The sequence below is a fragment of the Belonocnema kinseyi genome, chromosome 6 (assembly GCF_010883055.1).
Source record: "Belonocnema kinseyi isolate 2016_QV_RU_SX_M_011 chromosome 6, B_treatae_v1, whole genome shotgun sequence".
NCBI classification, from domain to species: Eukaryota; Metazoa; Arthropoda; class Insecta; order Hymenoptera; family Cynipidae; genus Belonocnema; species Belonocnema kinseyi.
Window position 1 is genome coordinate 12,077,158 of NC_046662.1, and position 7,998 is coordinate 12,085,155.

A 7,998-nucleotide genomic window follows, 5' to 3' on the forward strand; every position below is an offset into this window, starting at 1 on the left:
ATTACCAACAGTAGAATTTCCAGGTGTTGAAAATTAAAGAAAATAGTACATTACAATACGATTGCGGGATGTTGGTGATTCCTGACGAGTGCAACGTTCGCCGCCCAAGCAAATCAAGGGTGGAAAATGTCGCACGATTAGGAATCACCAACCCCTACGATGATCAGGGCAGCAAGTTCCTAGAGCGGCGTGGCAGAAGAATTAACCTGAACGCTTAGCTTATCAACTGACGATATTAGTGTAGTTGCTCTAGATATTTTCGACCAATCGCGCAGCCTATACTGTTTTATCATGCATCCGATGGCTATAGATTAGTTGGAATCATTCTTCCCACCGATCAGAAATTAGCGGCTCCCTTAATTTCATTGCGCGGAATGCAGCTGACCCACACTTTCCTTTAAAGTATGTTTGATGATCAGTATTCTCACACGAAATTTCATATGGAATATTATGATTCCCGCTCACTTTGACTTCATCAAAAATCGGCTATTGTGTGCTTATTTCTGGGTACATAAACTGTGAACTTCCCGTACAGTGTTGCAAAAAATATTAACATTTGATTCCCTATTTTCACTGTCCAGGAAAATTATCGTATTTTGTATAATTGCATATGCAGCTGCGGGTTATCACTAATTGTGATTGAATTCATACAATAAATCTTATTTAAACGGCAGTTCTACAAATCTTAAATGGACAAGGCTGACAACAAAATAATAAGATTTCCTTCGTTGAAAATTCAACTGTTTTGTAGAAAATTCGTGCTTTTGAAAGTAAAATTCAAATATTTTGTGAGATAATTCCACTATTTTTCTTTATTATCAAAACAACATTTTGCACGACAATGAAAGAAAAAATGTCAGAGAATAAACTTACAACTCTCGATAATTATTTTAAACTATTATTACTAAAATCGAAAAGCGTTATCACATGAGTTCTTCATACAAATATGTACCATAATGAAATCTTCAAAGAGATAAAGTTGAGTCAATAGAGATCTGTTTTTCAATCTGTTCTTAATTTGTAAGTGTATGTTGATACAGGTTTTCAAATGACGCAATTTCTTTTAGAGATATAGTGATTAAATGCCATCCGTACACCACGTCTACAACTTTTTTGTAGAGACGGAGGGGAGGTAAAAATGAGGAATTAGCCAATCAAAATTAGCTACGTGAAATATGCAGATCCCACTAGTACACGTATGAAAAAATCTATAAAATTTCATTTCTGTCAAGATCAGTATCATTCACTGTCATCAACTGTATTAAAAATGCAAATCATAGATGGTACTTTAATTCTCACGTTTGCCGCTTTTCTCAATTTCGTTGGTAAATATATCATACAAGCTGAAAAGAATTATTCCTTAAATCAGAAAAGATATTTGTAAGTGCGAAAATGGGCCTAAAATAATCCAGAAATTTTTTGATATTTTTCAAAATTTATAATTTGCTAAAATTTGGTTTAAAAATGAAATTTTTAATGAAAATGATTAATTTTTTTTACAATTTTTAAAATCTTTCAAAGTAGTTACAAATATTTTTGAATATAGTCCGCTATCTGAATAGTGCCGATCGTCAGTTTTCTTTAACCGCGGGGAGTACAAAGTGTATATATTTTGATATTTTTTCCTCGACTTGAAGTCTACAAAAAGGAGTCATTTTTGTGCATGCATTGATTTGGTAAGTATTCGATTACTTAGTATATGTAAATTGAAACATTAATCCGGTACAAAGTCTTTTTTTGTACGTGTATTTGAGTGGCACTATTCAAAGATACTGAATTGAAATGCCGGCGCTCGAAGCGATAGTCCGACGGTGGGGGATGCGTTTGTGCAAGAATGAGGAGAAACGGCACTATTCAGAGCGACATCATACAGAGAGCATGCTATATTCTGTTACATCCTTACACAAATTCAGGATTTTTTTTAAACTTTGAAAAATCTACATTTCATTTACGTATGTCAAATAATTTACATGTTTTCCTAAATAATTTGCATTTTTTTCTACAAATCTTGAAAAATCTTTAAAAATTAAAAAAAATTGATCTAAAATCTTTAAGATTTCGATTTTTTTTTAATTTTAGACGAATACAAATTGATTTTGTAATTATAAAAAAATCTAGAATAATTTTATTTTAAATGAATAATTTAAAATTTTGTAGGCTTGATAGTACGTCAAAAATTATTTGGAAAAAGTTTAAGTGAATTTTTCTACTTGTCACAATTTAAAAAATGTAACTAATTTCGAATTTCAATCAGATTTTTGGGATATTTTTAAATAAATTGTGAGTAATTGAAAACTGGAAAGTGTTTAGAAAAACTTCAAACAAAATGGAAACTAAAAAACATTCGTAATATTTCAAATAATTTGCAAGAATTTGTTGTAAGCATCTGGAAGATTTTGGGACAAAGCGCCTAGTTTTCAAAAATTGCAAAATTGTACGAATACTTAAAATAATTTTGGTTTGAAATATTTCTGAATAATATGTTAAAATGATTTAAATTACATAATTATAAATTATGAATTTCACAATATGGATAATGTTGCATTGTACATTTTTAAAGGAAACGCTTCATAATTTCAAAGGTTCGCAATTTGAAATAAAAAAATTTAAACGTTAAAATTGACAGCTCTGGAATGTTGAAGACGCACAAATAAGAATTCTTAAACATTATTCTAATATGTTTTAAGCTGAAGAAATATAATCTGCTGCAATATTTGCTTAGGTCCTAAGACATAAGTGAAGACTAAAGACATAAGTGAAGACTAAAGTGAAATGAACGTGTAGTTAATTAAAGTTTACAAACAGATATAGATTTATTAGGCTAGAAAGACACAATAAGGCTCTTAACTTTTAGAACTTCAAGTAGATACATCACAACACAACAAACTCCTTTTTTATCTGAACAGTTTAGAAGCGCCATCCAGAAGGGACAGCCAGTTCGAACATTTCTGTACAGCGGGCATTCTACTAATAAATGAAAAAGAGTCTCTGCTACTCCCAGATTACAAATTGAACAGATTTACCCCTTACTGAAACCAAAACTAAGTTCACTCGCCAAAAATCTCCCTGTTACGGCACCCATAAGAAGCACACGCGCGAGAACTCTGGCAAACTTGAAAAGAGTGTCATTAGTAAGGTACTCGTGATCCATCGGATGAACATAAAGATAGGGCGACACACGTAGGGATTTGGACTGCACCTACCTGAAATGCCCCCCTCCCCCGAGGATGAGCCTCTAATTTTGCCAAAATTGTCTCTTTGCGTGACTGTCGGCACAGCAAGTCCGATCTAGGCCACAAGTCATCTTGTCCACAAAACGCTATACGATTTTTAACCTGTAAAATCCAGTTCAACCTTGGCACAGCGGAACCCGAATCTATCAGGTTCTGCAGCTGTGCCAGACAAATTCTAGGCAGTCTCTTTTTCTTCATGCCCAGAACTCTCTCCAAACAGTTCAATGCGATTTTTAAGATATTATAGGCAATTGGGAGTCTTCTAGCTCTAGTCTTAGAGCATAACCTGGAGTGTAAGGACGTCCTCGTAAGGACGTCCTCACAGTATCTTAGTCTCCGAATTCCTGTGACATAGAGTAGAATGCTGACTACGAGACTTTCAGAAAGAATCAATCTTGAGTGCCGTTCTTGCGAAAGCAATTCATTTATTAAGAGCTAGCGTAAAGGTACCAGAGCTCGAAAATGGTTTCCCCAGAGAGTTATATTGCCTAACCATTTTGAGCTGCTTGTTACTGAAAATCAAACCTGGAATCCTAGGTGGCCTCCCTCTATGAAAAATCATGACTAAGATAATCTCCACCAAGTGATTGATAGAGATCCCCCTCACTCTCCAGTTCCGAAAAAAATCTTCCAGGTCTCCAATCAACAAAATAAAAACAGGATTTAAAAAGTTCCCTTGGAGAACCCCGCAAGTCACGTCCACTATGTCTGTGAGACACTCAGGTGTACGGATCGACATCTTAGCTGCATCTTAAAGGCTTTTCTTTATCCTAATGAATTTCATGCTAATTCTCAGCTTTAATACTTTAAACCAAAGAAGGTCGGGATTTACTCTGAAAGCCCTGAAAACTGCGTAAAATTCTGGTATACATTTTGCTATACGAAAAGCAGATTCCACCACAACAGATTCTACTTCAACTTTCGAGAACACCCCTTAAACAGACGAGACTATGTCGTTATTGTATTCGTCAGTGTCCTTAAGCTTACGTAGTATTACATTTTTGTCACAGGTATCTCTTCTGAACCGAAAACCTCTACTTGAACATTTTGATTCCGTTTTCCAAATCCGTGTTGTTCTTCTCCAGATCATCATTTCTTAATTTTAGAGATTCCGTTTCTCTTCTCAGAAGCTCTAATTTGCCCTGAATCTGAGCGACCGAACCCTTCAGGGCAGTTACCTAATTTTTTGGTGATTGAAGTATCCTCCTTTATGAAAGTTAGCAGGGCCTCAAATCGCGACACGTCAGCATAAGTCATACCAGAAGCACCCATTCTTAGTACCAAACCTGCACCGGTTAGCTGTTCACCAGACTTAGTCAATGTTTGATGTATCGATCGTGGCCAGATATTCAGATCTCGATTTTTACCGAGCAATAAACACCAACATTTAGGTAAAAACCTAACCACCAAACCAAAATTCAGCGGAATACGAGCCCCGCACTTTACCTTTAAAAACTCAAGATACAATTTCAGCTTAAAAAAACCACATGCGAAAACAAACAGAGCAAAAACACGTGCGACCAGTAGGTCCGACGCTGTATTTCATTACCCAATTTCAAATATTTACAATTTAACAATTCAAATTTCTACACTTTTCAGCAGTTACAATTTCACAGTCTGAATCTTTGAAGATGCATCGAGACGTCCTAACGGTAGGATGCCAACGCACGCAAGACGACTTGACGGTATTTGACCAAAAATAAAAACAATAATCTAAACGCGAGAAGTGACAACTTCATGCTTTGCTCGCCCGAGATAGAACTTTCATGATTTGATGAAGCGAGCGAGCACCTTTTAGTTTTGGCCAACTTCTAGCCTCATCTTGCTCAATTACGCGAGTAAGACTTTCTAGCACTAACTTCTTGGTTCGTTTTCCATTTTTAATATGTTTGGTTATGTATCATCCAGTCGATCCCATGCGTTGGCATCCTATCGTTCGGACGCCTCGACATACGTAAAAATTACTGGATTTTGATGATTTTAAAAAAGAAAAGTCAAGTTTTCACTTCTAGATCTTTCAAATTGAAGAAATTTCGAAATAAAATTATCAAAAGTATTAAATTTTTAATTGCAATGAATAAAATTTGCCACACTGTTAATTCAAAATTGTCTGAATTAAAAAACTCCAGTTCTAAAGACCTGCAGCTGTAAAGCCAAATGTGAATTATTATAAATGTGATAAAACTTGATAAACATTTAAAATTTAAGTACACTAATACAATATCAGACTGAGTGTCAAACAAAAACAAGAGAAATTTCTTGTTTTTTTTTTTACTTTTTGTCTTCTTTGTTTGCACGCGGAAGGTAAGCATAAACATAGATCTGAATGCAGACGAAGTGAATAAATGAGTTTCAAGATTATTTGATATTTTAATTTTAAAATTTCATATGATTTATTAAAAATTTGCTTGTTTTTCAGTCTTTAATTTTTTCCGTACTCGATCTTTATAATGGATATTCAACCTATTACACAAACATTAACGTATTGCTTTTTCTTCCTATAGAATTAACATGTTCAGAACCGAGGACTTTGGAGGATTTATTTCCCGGATATAACGGCGTCATGCCTCCGGTCAAAAGATTCTGCTTTGAAGATCAGTTGCGCAATTTCACTACATTTGGTGATAAATGTATGACCCTTATTCCGCGATACTTCGTAAGAAGGGATCATATCATATTTGGATGGATGTGGGGATGGGAAGATTCAATTGTTGATCTGTACCGTATATTTTCGGCTTCGGAAAATGTGTTTATCGTATTTGACATGAATGAAGAAAAATGGATTACTCTTCCTCATAATTTATATCAAAAATTGGGTACAAACCGTCATTTGGCCCTTGTTGTTGCGCGCGATGAAGTTGTTGCTACACACAAACAAACATCAAATAATCCAGTATACAAAGAAGCACACATTAGAGCATACAGAACGGCAAACATTCGAGTGAAAATTGTAGAACAAGAGCAAGAAGAGCGTCTGAAGAAGCATCAAACAACCATGATGGACAGCATTGCAGCAGTCAAGGAAGAATACAGTCAAACATACAATCGTGCATTTGCGCTTTATTTATATCAGCATGGAGAATTCAATTTACACGGGCATAGAGAAAGGCAACCTTAAAAATTATTAACGTCCATGTGAAGTTACATAGAATCCCTCAATAAACGGAAAAAATTTATAATGTCTAGAAAAAGTAAAAATATTTAAGCTTTGTGTATAATATTAGAAACTTGAAATAACATCAATTCCCAGGCAAATCGATTCAATTCAAAGTTAGTCAGAAGGGTTCACTAGTAATGCAGCAAAATGTTTAGTGTCATGTAATCATTGATTTCAAAATAAAACAAAATCAAGTATTATATTAATTCTTTCATTGATTTTGTCCATATTCAAGCTCCTATATTTTCACTCGATGACCACTTATTAGCCAAAGAACTATAACGTGCAAGTTCTTCTAGGCATTATTAAATCAAATAAAAAACATATTGACCGTTCCATGTTTTTGAGTCAGCATGTAGAGACACTGAACCTAAGACACTTATTATTAATATTAATATTTATTAGTTATTGGAAAAAACAAAAAACGTTATCACATGGATACATCATGCAATATTTGCAATTGGTGAAACGTTGAGAGGGATAAAGCTGAACCCAGAAGGAACTGGTTTTTGACACCTTTCTTTAAACTGTGACAGTATTATATGTTGATAAGATTTTTAAACGATGATATATATTCCAACACATACAGGTATACACGGAAATAGAATCGAAAATATGCATAAATATATCATATCTATAACTTCAGGAAGAATAGAAAGCAAACAAGATTATTTTCCTTCTATTATTTCACTTAATTTTTACCAAAGGACAGGAATTTTCAAAAATCTTTCAAGCTGAATAACACTAAGTTTCAGTTTTGGACGGAAGATTTTTTAAACATCTTTAGAAGAAGAATTGTTGGTTTGCTATGTTTTTAGGATGAATTAAAAATATATTTATTGAATAAAGATGACAAATTTTTAAAGTGCCAATGAAATAGAAATCAAGATCGACAGCATTAAAAAATTTTTTCATTCTTAAATAATGATTGACTTAGCAACGAGTCTTGTCAAAGTATATTTAAGATTCGATTATTTTTTAAACTAACCATTAAAAATTAACAATGATGGAGGTCATTTTCAGTGACATCAAATTTTAAGGACGGTTGTTTAATGGTCGTTTTTCTCGAAAACTATTACACGCAGAGTAAAAATGTATTTTACATAAAATATATGCTTTTAAAAGATCTATAACTTTTATTTGAAGCTTTTTCTTAAATTTTCATTATTTACTAATATAAACACAAAAACCATGATTCTTATGGGCTTTTCATGTTTTTTACCATAAAAATCTAATTTGCGCGTATTTTCACTAACATTTCTGTCATGAGCGAGTCAACGTATATGGATATACGCAGTTTAAAAATATTGGGAGATATGTACTACTCGGAACTTTATCCTTATCTTCTGTGGGTTCATTATCCACTGTAGGGTGAGGCGCAAAAACGCTACGAAAGAAAGAACAGTCTTTCATTGCGTTTTCTGCACGTCATCCCTACTTCTACCTACTGCTCGATCGCTCATTGGGTTCGGCCTTCCGAGCCTTCAATTATATTTTTTTTATTATTATTACACCATTGAGCCATTTCCCTTTCAGGGTAGACATGACTCACTTGGCGGGGAAGGGAGTTATGTGAGGAAGAGATATGAAATGTTTAGATTAGTCCAG